We start from the raw sequence: 13,215 nt of genomic DNA, 5'->3' as shown, positions 1-13,215 counted from the left end.
CAGATAGTTGTCTTCCATATAAGTTCCTTATTAGCAAAATCAAGTGTTTTTGAATACCCATTCTTAACAATGTTATACATAGATTGCCATGATCCATATAGTAAAAAAGTCTTTGCATGTCAATAAAGTATAAGTAAATATGTCTCTGATGTTCTCTGCTTTCAGTCCATATCTATCTGATTTCAGCAATATCCCTAGTTCCACTTCTTATTCTGAATCTGGTTAACGTTTCTGGCAGTTCCCTGTCAATACACAGTTGCAGTAGTTTTTAATTATCTTCAGAAAATGTTTACTTGCTTGTGCTATTAATAATATTGGTCAATGCTTTCCACATGTAGTTGGATCACCTTTATTTGGAATAGGCAGAAATAACGATAATTTCCAATTGGTTGGCCAAGTAACTGTTTTCCAAATTTCTTAGTATAGATGAATGAATGCCTCCAGTGCCACATCAGTTTGTTGGAAAAAAAAAAAAAAAATCAATTTGAATTCCATCAATTCCTGGTGCCTTTTCTTTGCCAATGTCTTCAATGCACATTGGACTTCTTCCTTCAATATCATTAGCTCTTTATCATATGCTACCTCTTGAAATAGTTGAACATGGACCATTTCTTTTTGGTATAGTAACTGTATTCCTAACATCTTCTTTTGATGCTGTCTGCATCATGTCCATTGCTGTTCTTGTTAACTGCCATGGAGTCAATTCTGACCCATTGAGACCCTGTGTAGGGCTTCTGAGGAGCAGTTGGTGAGCTTAAACCACCGACTTAGTGGTTCAGACTGACTTTATAGTGCAGCACATTTACTCACAGTGCCACACCAGGACTCTTTTTTTGCCATGTTTTGTTGTCAAGTGATGTCCAGGCGATTCTGACCCATGGCGACCCTGTATAGGGTTTCCAAGGAGCAGCTGGTGAGATTGAACTGCAGACCTTGCAGTTCAAACAGCTTTGCAGTCTGGTGCATTAACCTACAGTGCCACACCAGGATTCCTTTTTGCCCATAGAATCCTTCAATATTGCAAATCAACGCTTGAATTTTTTTCTTAAATATACTTAGCTTGAGAAATGCTGAGTGTGTTCTCCCCTTTTGTGTTTCTAACTACAGATCGTTGCATGTTTCATTATAGTACTTGATTTTTTCTTCTTGAGCTGTCTTGTGAAATTTTCTGTTCAGTTCTTTGACTTCCTCATTTCTTCCAGATTCTATAGCATCTCTATGCTGGAGAGAAAATTTCAGAGTATCTTCTGATATCCATTTTGTTCTTATCTTTTTTTTTCCCTGTATTTTTAATGACCCTTTGCTTTTTTCCTATATGAAGGTCTTGATGTTAGCTCACAGATATTCTGGTCTTTCATCATTAGCGTATAATGCATCAAATTTATACTTGAGATGGTATGTAATTCAGGTGGTATATGTTCAAAATCCTATTTTGGCTCTTGTGGACTTGTTTTAATTTTCTTCCATTTCAGCCTGAACTTCCATATGAGCAATTGACAGTTTGTTCCATAGTCAGCCTTGTTTTGGCTGATGATATTGAGGTTTTCCATCATACATCTCACCAATGTAGTTAATTTGATTCCTTCTATTCTGTCTAGTAGTAGTCAAGAAATCAAACAACATGTTTCATTAGGCAAATCTAATGCACAGGACCTTTTCAAAGTGCTGAAGAGCAAAGATGTCAGCTTGAGGACTAAGGTGAACCTGACCCACGCCAGGGTATTTTCAGTAACCACATATGCATGTGAAAGCTGGATAGTGAATAAGGAAGACTGTAGAATAATTGATGCATTGAGTTATGGTATTGGAGAAGATTAATGAAAATGCCATACGCTGCCAAAAGAACCTATAGATCCATTTTGGAAGTAGTGCATCCAGAGTGCTCCTTTGAGGCCAAGATTGCCAAACTTCGTCTCTCATACTTCGAACATATTGTCAGGAGGGACCAGTCACTGGAGAAGGATATCATGTTTGGTAGGGTGGAGGGTCAGAGAAAAATAGAAAGACTGCCAATGAGATGGATTGGCCAAGTGCCGGCATCGATGGACTCAAGCATGGCAACAGTGGTGAGGTTGGTCCAGGATCAGGCAGTGTTTTGTTCTGCTGTGCATAAAGTTGCTATGGGTCAGTACTGACTCGATGGCACCTAACAACAACAACAACATTTCATCTAGTGAGGTTCATGTGTATAGTTTCCAGTTGAGATATTGGAAAAAGACATTTGCAATGAAGAGAAGTCATTAGTCTTGTGAAATTCGACCAAGAAATTTCCAGTGTAATTTCTATCATATTTGGTAACTATTGACCTTTCCATTTATTTACAAACGTCACATTACAATTACCAGTAAATACCAATCAATGTTGATTGTATGTTTCATCAATTTCAGAAGAAAGAAGTTGGTAGAACTCTTCAATTTCATCATCACTCTCTTTATTGGTTGATGTGCTATAGGCAAATGGATATTGTCCTATGACAGACAGTTTTGTAATTCAATATATATCTTGAAATGTTCTTTTTGATGATTAATGTTACACCATTAATCTTGAATTTGTCATTCCTGGCATAGTAAATCATAAGATTGTCAGATTTTAATAGCCAACACAAGTCCATTTTAGCTAACTAATGCCTAGGATATTATTGATCTTTATGTGTTTCTTTTCATTTCAACTCACTGATGTGTAGAATAATGATCTGTATGCATTCTGTTTCATTTTTAACAATTATTAATTTTCCTACATTCATACTTAATACACTCCATGTTCCAATTATTAATGGATGTTTGCAGCCCTTACTCATCATTTTTAGTTGTGCCCGACATGAAAAGAAAGCACCCAAAGTTTATTCCATTGGTAGCTTCATAGTCAATTCAACTTTGAGGAGATAGTTCTTCTGCAGTCATATTTTGAGTGCCTTCCAACATGAGGAGCTCATCTTCTGGCAATATCTGACAAGATATTGGTGTTGTTCATAATATTTTCAGCTTACAGCACTATATCTGACAATGATCCTCACCTATTCATGTGTTTTCAGTTTCTAAAACATTCAGAAGTAGTTCACCTTTTCTTCTCAGTTTGTCTCAGTCTAGAAACTCAGTAAAACCTATCCCCAGCTGTGACAATGATGGTATTTAGAATACCAGCTTCATAGCTTTATGTATCACAGCAACACACAGCAACATACTGTCAGAAAAGTGGTGTAATTAATCGTTTTTATACTTTCTGACACAAACTGCTCCACAAATGACAAGGCAGCATAAAGTCATTAAGATGAAGGGTCTTGCTGTTAAGCCACTTTGACATTTTTGGGTCTTAGTTCCTTAATGGTCTATAATAGGTGAATGAATAAATGAGAAAAGGAATACATAATCTGACAGACAGAATGATTCCTAGCAATGCAATAAACATCTGCACAGTATCTATATCATTTGCACACAAGTTTTCAGTAGCTATTCTCCATCCATAAAATTTTTCCATCATAGAGCTACTAATACTCACTTTAAAGACAACAAATTAGAATCATACCTTAGGGTCTTGGTGTGAAGTTCATCTTTCAATTCATGCAAAAATCTCCAATCTAAATTATTGGCATTGAGTAAATTGTGACTCATATCAACCCTATGTAGCATAGAATAGAACTTCTCCTTAGGGTACAAATTTCCTTAGGGTTTCCAAGATGGTAAATCTTTATGGAAGCAGAAAGACTCATCTTTCCTTTGATATAGCCTTCCATTTATGTAAATCTCTTTTTATTTCTTTACACAAATCATGTGTCAGTTTGTTGTACTGTGGTAGCTGTGAGTTGCTGTGATTCTGGAAGCTATGCCACCGGTATTTTAAATACCAGCAGGGTCACCCATGGTGGACAGGTTTCAAATGAAATTCCAGATGAAAACAGACTAGGAAGAGAGTGACGAACTACTTCCAAATATTTAGTCACTGAAAGCCTTATGAATAACAGAGAAACACTGTCAGATACAGTACCAGAAAATCAGCACCCTCAGGTTGGAAGGCACTCAAAATGCGACTGGCGAAGAGCTGGCTCCTCATAGCAGAGTTGACCATGATGACATGAATGGAGTAAAGCCCATGGGAGAAAAGCCCACAGTACCTTCAATTGCTGATGGGGCACAACTCAAAAAGAAGAGAAAGAGCTGTAAACATCCGTTGAAAATCGGGACGTGGAATGTACAAAGTGTGAATCTGGGAAAATTAGAAGTTGTCAAAAATGAAATGGAATGTATAAACATTGATATCTTAGGCATTAGTGAGCTGAAATGGACGGGCATTGGCCATTTTGAATCTAAAAACCACATGGTTTACTATGCTGGGAATGAAATATTGAGGAGTATTGGTGTCGCGTTCATTGTCAAAAAGAATTTATCCAGATCAGTGATGAGTTACAATGTTCTCTTGATAGTGGCTTTGTGGGTTACAAAGACTACAAAGTTGATTTGAACTGCAAGGCCGGTGGTTCAAGCTCACCAGTAGCTCCTTGGAAACCCTCTACATGGTCGCTATGGGTCAGAAGCAACTCGATGGCACTTAACAACATAACAACAACATAGGGAATACTAATTAATACCACTATTATTCAAATTTATGCACCAACCAATAAGCCAATAAGGATGAAATAGAAGAATTCTACCACCTTCTTCAGTCTGTAATTGATCAAACATGCAATCAAGATGTATTGATCATTACTGGTGATTGGAATGCGAAGGTTGGGAGCAAAGAGGAAGGATCAGTAGTTGGAAAATATGGCCTTGGTAATAGAAATGATGAAGCTGAAGAAAATGAAAACAAGTCCACGAGAGCCAAATATGACCTTGAATATATCCCACCTGAATTTAGAGATCATCTGAAGAACAGATTTGATACATTAAACACTGAAGACCGAAAACCAGAATTGTGGGATGACATCAAGAACATCATACAGGAAGAAAGCAAAAAGTCATTAAGAAGACAAGAAAGAAAGAAAAGATCAAAATGGATGTCAGAAGAGACACTGAAACTTGCTCTCCAGTGTAGAGATGCTAAAGCAAATGAAAGAAATGAGGAGGTAAATAGCTGAACAGAAAACTTCAAAGATCAACACTAGAAGATAAAGCCAATTATTACAACAAAATATGCAAATATCTGGAGTCAGAAAACAAAAAAGGAAGAACACACTAAGCATTTCTCAAACTGGAGGAACTGACGAAAAAATTCAAGCTTCAACTTTCATTATTGAAGGAGTCTCTGGACAAATTATTGAATGATGCAGAAAGCATCAAAAGAAGATGGAAGCAATACACAGAGTCATTGTACCAAAAGGAAATGGTTGATGCTCAACATTTTCAAGAGGTAGCATAAGATTAAGAGCCAATGATACTGAAGGAGGAAGTCCAAGGTGCATTGAAGGAATTAGAAAATAACAAGACACCAGGAATTGATAGAAAATTGAAATCTTTCAAGAAATAAGGCCTCACTGGAGGCAGTCACTCATCTATGCTAAGAAATTTGGAAGACAACTGTCTGGCCAACTGACTGGAAGAGATCTGTTTGTGTGCACATTTTGTTGTAATATTTGACTTTGTCTTCTCGTGCTAACTTTCGAAATTATCTGCTCAGCTCTTTACCTCCTCATTTCTTCCATTTGCTTTAGCATCTCTACAATGGAGAGCAGGGTTCTCTATCTTCTGACATCCATTTTGATCTTTTGCTTCTTTCTTGTCTTCTTAATGACTTTTGCTTTCTTCCTGTATGATGTTCTTGATGTCATCCCACAACTCTTCTGGTCTTCAGTCTTTAGTATTTAATGTATCAAATCTGTTCTTCAGATTGTCTCTAAATTCAGGTGGGACATATTCAGGTGACATTAATTTTAGGAGAGCCAAAATGTCAGAGTAGGAGCGTATGAAGTTCAAGTTATTAATGGAGACTTAACCAAGGTCTGTGTCACTGTGGATCCTGTGGGTCCCTGAACTTATTCTGTAGTGATTTACCTAGATCCAGAATGCATAATCAGAATAGAAATACTCAGCAACTGGCAGAACCCCCACAATGGATCCCTGAAATGTAGAATAAGGACTATTAAGGTTGGAAAAGCCACGTGGATACCATGAGAACTACCTTCACATAGCAAAATAGTAAACCAAAACCAATACTGCATTTCTGCTGGGATTGAAGAGATTAGTGCTACAGTGAAGGAATTGAAGGATGCAGGGGGTGCTTCCCATCACATCACCATTTAACTTAACTATCTGATTTTTGCAAAAAAAAAAAAAAAAAAACCTTATAGTTTTAGAGAAAAACAGTGGATTATCAGTCAGAGAAAAAGAGGAAGACCCCAACAAAATGGATTGGCCAAGTGGGAGCATCAATGGACCGAAGGGTGGCATCAGTAGTGAGGTTAGCCCAGGATCATCGGGCAGTGTTGCATTCTGCTGGGCATAGGGTCGCTATGAGTTGGTACCAATTCAATAGCACCTAACAACAATAACAGCATCATAAACTTAACCAGGTGGTGACTCTAATTGAAACTGTTGTTACAGATGTTGTTTCATTGCTTGAGCAAATTAATACATATTCTGGCATGCAGCTATTTCTCTATCCCAGTTTCTAAGGATTTCCTGAAGCAATGTGCCTTCAGCTGGCAAGGGCAACAATATACTCTGACAGTTTTATCTCAATGGTACATGAAGTCTTCAGCATTATTTCATAATTTATTCCTCAGGGAGCTTGGTCATCCTTTCCTCCCCCAGGACCTTACACTGGTCCATTGCATTGATGACATTATGCTGATTGGATCAAGTGAGGAAGAAATATCAATGACTCTAGACTTATTGGTAAAACAACCACGTGCTTGTTGTTGTAAAGTGCAGTCAAACTGGTTCTGAGTCATAATGGCCCTCTGTAAGGTTTCTGAGGAGTGACTGGTGAATTTGAACTGCTGACCTTTTGGTGCAAATCGACCTGTGGTCCAGTGCTTATCCCATGACGCCACATCAGGACTCCAGGGTGGGAAATTTACCCAATAAAAATTCAGGCACCATCCACCTCAATGAAATTTCTAGGAATTTGGTGGTGTGGGGCATGTAGACATATTCCTGCTAAAGTGAAGGGTAAGTTATTGCACCTGGCCCTCCCTCAACTAATGGGCCTCTTTGGATTTTGGAGGTAACATATCCCATATATGAGTGTGCTACTCCAGCATAGTTACCAAGTGATTCAAATGCTGTTAGTTTTGAGTGGGTTCCACAACCAGAGAAGACTCTGCATCCATTTCAGGATGTTGTACAAGTCACTCTGCCACTTGGACCATATGATCCAGCAGATCCATTGGTGCTTGTAGTGTCAGTGGCAGAGAGAGATGCAGTTTGGAGTTTTTGACATGCCTCTAATGGCGAATCACAGCATACACACTTGGGATTTTGGAGAAAAGTCCTGCCATCCTCTGAAGATAACTAATATAAATATTGTAAAATCTGCTAAAATAATACTACACAAAATAAAAGATTGATTTGATTAATAAATGAGTGACCCACACCACAAAAACTTATCATGGTTTTCTCCTCTGTGCCTCCGTAGTACTTTGTTCATGGTGAATTACACTCTAGGTTACAATCTAATATTTAGAAAAATATTTTTGCTTATTTCTATATGAAAAAGTCTCTAGCCTTCATCTGCTTATTTTTATTAGCAAACGTTTTTATTTGAGAGGTTTACTATACAGGAAAGTTGAGCAGGAAGTACAGAGCTTTCATATACCCATCTGCCCCAGATTTACCCTATCATTAACACCTTGTGTTATACTTGTGGTACATTGGAAACAGTTGGTGAAACAATAATGATACATTATTGGTAATTAATGTTCCAGTTTACATCTCAGCTGGTTATAAATTCTAACTAATTTGCTTTTATGGGATTTGAGAAAGGCATAGTGTTATGTATTCATCATTACTACACCATATGGAATCGTTTCAATGCCATTAGAACATCCTGTACTTCACTTTTTGATCCTCTCAACCCACCAAATCCTCATTAACTACTAATATTTATACTTTCTTTCTAGTTTTATCTTTCTCAGAATGTCATATAGTAGAATCATACTATATGATTCTATGATTGACTTATTTCACATAGCAATATGTATTTAGAGATCATCCATGTCGTTTGGATTTGGTTTGGAATTTTCTGTGTCTAATCCCCTCTGCCCTTTGTCCCATGCTGCCTCATAATTCTCTTGGTGGAAAATCATGTCAGGTCCAAGGGGACTAAAGGAATCATGATTTACCCCATTTGTGGAAGGATTTTGCTCGTCAATGCCGTTGTCTGCTATGTGTTTTTTTGGTTGGTAAGGTAAATGTCCTTCCTCTGTAGAAAGGAAACTTCTTTTCTTGTTTGCTTATTTTCAGTGAGGTTTCTTATATATCTCCCCAATTGTGGGGACAGGCTTGTCTGATATTGTCAATCATACTCCAATACATCAAAGTATAAATGAAGCAACCTAAGAATATTATTTTGCTACAATGAAGTTCAAGAAATGCCGAACATGAATCTCTTTCTTCTGTTGGTGGAGGGCTATAAGATATCCAGCTGTCATATCCTGTTTACATTCCTGGATTTTCTAATCAGTTTTTTGTTTTGTTTTTTCACCTGTCAGAATTCTCTAGTAGCCTTTTATGCAACATTCAGAGGTTTTAGTTGTACTTAATCCTAGTGTGGCATTGTAGGATGAGCACTAGACCACAGGTTGGTTTGAGTTGTAAATTCAGCAAGGCAAACTCACCAGCTGTTTCTTGGAAACCCTATATAGGGTCACTATGAGTCGTAACAAAACAACAACAGTAGAAACAGGTCTGCACTACCTTGCTCAGTTCAGAATATTTCTACCTAGCATTTCAATCATATCCAAAAGGCTTTCCCTCCTATTTTGTGGCTGTTTTTAAATGCCATTGATTTGGTACCAACTCATAGCGACCCTGTATAGGGTTTCCAAGGAGCACCTGGTGAGTTTGAGCCATTGACTTTATAATTCAAATTAACACATCTGAGACATGGGCAATATAAATAATTTTCTCCAGCAACTAAAAAAAATATTGTTATAGCAGACACTCAATAATATTTATTCAATACAATTGCATAACATTTTATTTAGAGGGAATGTATATTTTAAAATAATAACAATATCACTTTGAAGATAAGAAAATTAAGAAAAAGAGAGAATGCCTTGCCTAGATTTATGTGGTCAGTTAACAGAAAATAAGTATCAGAACCCTCATGTAATTTTGCCCAGTTTAACACTGATAACTCCACCAACCAGTCTCAGATTTATTGCTTTAATTCAGCTTGGAATTTCCTTCTATGCTACTTCTTTCTGTTTTATTCCAATAACTGAACATTTCTGAACAGTGAAATAATAACGAGAGGCATTTTTCAAAAAATGCAACAAACAGTGTTGGTATCTCAGAAAATTTGACCCCAAATGCACATGTTTCTAAGCAACCCAGAACATAATGACAATTTTTATACTATTGAATCTTCTGGACAATAATTTATATTAGCTTTCTGTCTCTGCTACCACTTGATTAAGTAAGTAGGGATTCTGCCTGGACTCGATTCTATAGTAAATAATTCTAGTTGTACAATTTCCATTTGTATTATGTTTCCCTTTAAATTTTCTGTAATCTAATTTAAGAACTTACAGAAAGGCCTTAAGAGATATAATTTGCCTTTCTTGCAAAAAAAAACAAAAACATAATTTAACGAAGTAATAAACTAGTAAGGAGCATGTGTACAAACTAAAACTTGGCAGTGAATTGCCATGAAGCCTAAACTTCCCTAATAGTTTTGTTTGTTTAATTTTATTCATTTATTTTAACTTCAGAGTTACGATACACAAAAGCAAAAGAACAAATACGGTGTGCTTCTTTAAAAAATATATTTTGGTGTTATTTTTGAGAATATATGAAGAAAACAATAACACCAATTCAACAGTGTCTAGATCTACAATCCAGTAGTGTTGATTACATTCTTAGAGTTGTCCAACCATTCTCATCTTAATCTTCTGAGTAGTTCCCCCCACCCATTAACATAAACTCAATGTTCTGTAAATTTCCTATCTCATTTTTCAAGTTTCTGTTGTCAATTAATTTGTGTAGTTAGATTTTAAAAGAGCACAATACTCAAGGTAGACATTCTGCACTAGATGAGCTAAATTATTGTTTGGTTTTAAGAAGACTTCAGGGAGATAATTTTGGTTTAGGATATGCTTCTTTTAATGGGTCTCCAAAGAACAGGTTGTCAGCTTCAGTCACAGCGTCCCGTTATTAAATATGTGCTGCTTTTCATGCACCAGCAAACCAGTTGCCATCTAATCGAAACTGACTTAGAGTGACTTCATGTGTGCCAAAGTGGGACTGTGCTCCATGTAGTTTTCAATGAATGATATTTCAGAAGGAGATCACAAGGCGTTTCTTTTGAGGTGTTTCTGTGTGAACTCAAACCTTCAACTTCTGTTAGCAACTGAGTACATTAACTGTTTGACACATGCAGAAACTCTTTTTACGCTCACACATAAATGATTCTCACAGGGTTTTGCCAAACTATGTAGTGTGAGTTACCTTGCATATGTTTGCTGCTATATTATCACATTTTGGCAGATGCTATTTTCAAAAATGACAGAAATAAATTAATTGTTCTAGTGGAAATAGTTGGCTGAAATTTGTATGTATGAGAGGGATATGTAATCATTTTAATAAAGATGTGTTTGTGGTTCACCACATTTCATCATTTATAGACCCAGCTGTGCTCCTCCCAGGGTCTTCTGTATAATTGAACAGGTGAGCTGCATATTGAAGCAACTGAATTTGTGATCACTTTTTGATCAATATTCATATTTCATAATGCAAATTTCCAAAGGTAAGTCCTCTACTAATCAGGCTGGATTTTTAACAAATAATAATGTAAGGCCTGTGCCTAGCCTTTAATTGTACTATTTTTCCTCAATTCTCAAGCTTACGACTTTCAGTTTTGTTTTCTATAAAACTGAAAGAAAGAACTCTGTTAGTGTAGTGTGTTACAAGTTGGGCTGCTAACTGCAGTGTCAGCTGTTCGAATCTACCAGCTGTTCCGCAGGAAAAGCTTGAAGCTTTCTGCTACCATAAAGATTTACAGCCTCAGAAACCCTATGCAGGGTCACTTTGAGTTGGAACAGACTCCACAGCACATCGCCACCACCATGATACTGAAAGCAGTTCTAACATAAACGTAACCAACTGTCCACTATATGTGGTGGTTGGTGGTTATGTGCCGTGGAGTTGGTTCGACTCATAGTGATCCTATACAGCGTTTCCGAGGCTGTAAATCTTTACAGGAGCAGAAAGCCTTGTCTTTCTCCCATTGAACAGCTGGTAGTTTCAAATTGCTGACCTTGAGGTTCGCAGCCCAATTCGTAACTACTACGCTACCAGAGCTATACTACTATATGCAGTTATGTCTATATCCATCCTTTCCAAATTATAACATATTTTGTAATATGTGAATGAAGAGAAGTGAGATATGAAATACTCAGTGAGGCCCAAAAGCAGACTGTAACATGAATATTGTTATCTGTCCTGAACTGTGTTGGTCACGAACATTACAAACGACATCCTAAGAGTGATCCTACTTGGTTATGTTCTAGCCAACAGTGAACACACCTGTTGTTTCTTTTTGTTTAACAGACCAAAAGGGTGAGGATGGTATTACATGATATGTCTGGAAAACATTAATGCAGAACTAAACTTCAGGTTGGCTCAGTATTGGGCAGTGTTTCGTTCTGCTGTGCATAAGGTTGCATTGTGTCGGTACCAACTCGATGACACCTAACAATAACAACAAACTTCTTATTAATTCAGTGGTTCTCGATAATCATAATAAATGCCTATCATTTAGTGAATGTGTGCACAAATGTGTGTGTGTATCAAGGAAACTAATATAACAATGATAAGAGATAATGTTTGTTGAGTTTATATCATGTCCAAAATACTGCTAAAGTAAATGCAATGTACTTCCTACTGATATTTCTTGTAACACTCACATCAACCATATGAAGTAAGTTCTATTTTGTGCCTTTCATTTGCTATTTGTGGAAAATGAATCACAGGACTCAAGGGAATTGTGTAATAATCCAATGTCATACAGGTTGCAAGTGGTAGTTGGTGATGATCATTATTAGTTCAATATACAAATAAGGAAACTGCATTAAAAAGTCACATCCAGTTTTCCTATTTAAAGCACATTCTCTTTATTTTGCTGAAGTGAAGCAAACATCATTGAATTTTCCTACCTCTGAACATCCATAATTGTTTATTTATACTACCCCATGGTTAGTAGTGTGAACTTTCCCACTTCTTCCACTGATTGTCCATGAGAAGCAGTCTATTTATTCATTCATTGTTTTCCTATAATACTTAGTTCAACCATCACCTTTTAAATTAAGCCAGTATGCATTTACAGAAAGTTTTAATTAAGATTGTATAGATAATAAATATTAAATCACCTACCATGTAGAAACTATTTCATAATTGATTACTGAGTCTAAATCTCTCATGTAATTAATTTATCGTGTCCCTTAGTTTATTGTGTATGTGAAATCAGTTAAGAAATGTCAGTGGGATGCAATTTAACAAATCACAAATTTAAAAAAGCAAAGCAAATCTTACACCAAGCTATTTTTTTTTAACAAAGTATAATTATGAAATTTTGGGATATACATTGAACTATGACACCTACAGCAAATTCTAGTGTGGCACTGTAGGATAAGTACTGGACTGCTGACTGCAATGTCAGTGGTTCAAACCCACCAGCCCCTCCTTGGAAACCCTGTATAGGGTTGTTCAAAATGACTTTGCAGTCCAGCACATTAATCCACAGCACCACACCAGGACTCCATCAAAACCTTAAGAATTGGCTTTTCTGGTTTGGCACAAACATATTCAGAAATAAGTACAGCTAGACCACCATTTATCTTAAGAGAGCTCACTTCACTTGGGAATAGATGTAATTTATTTTGTATAGGTTCTATCTGCTTTTGTGTATCTCCCACCATGTCACCCTAGACATATTTATGGAGACACACCTGTTAAAGCTAACCTTTTTTCACTAAGGGAAGCCTTTTAAAAATCTAGTATATTGAGATATGATTGCACATTTGAGACATCAGTGATACTTTTGTATTTAAATACTATAATG

Source organism: Chrysochloris asiatica, unplaced genomic scaffold (assembly GCF_000296735.1).
Source record: "Chrysochloris asiatica unplaced genomic scaffold, ChrAsi1.0 scaffold00196, whole genome shotgun sequence".
Classification (NCBI taxonomy): domain Eukaryota; kingdom Metazoa; phylum Chordata; class Mammalia; order Afrosoricida; family Chrysochloridae; genus Chrysochloris; species Chrysochloris asiatica.
The sequence above is the reverse complement of the archived record's forward strand: the minus strand, read 5'-3'. Positions refer to the sequence as shown.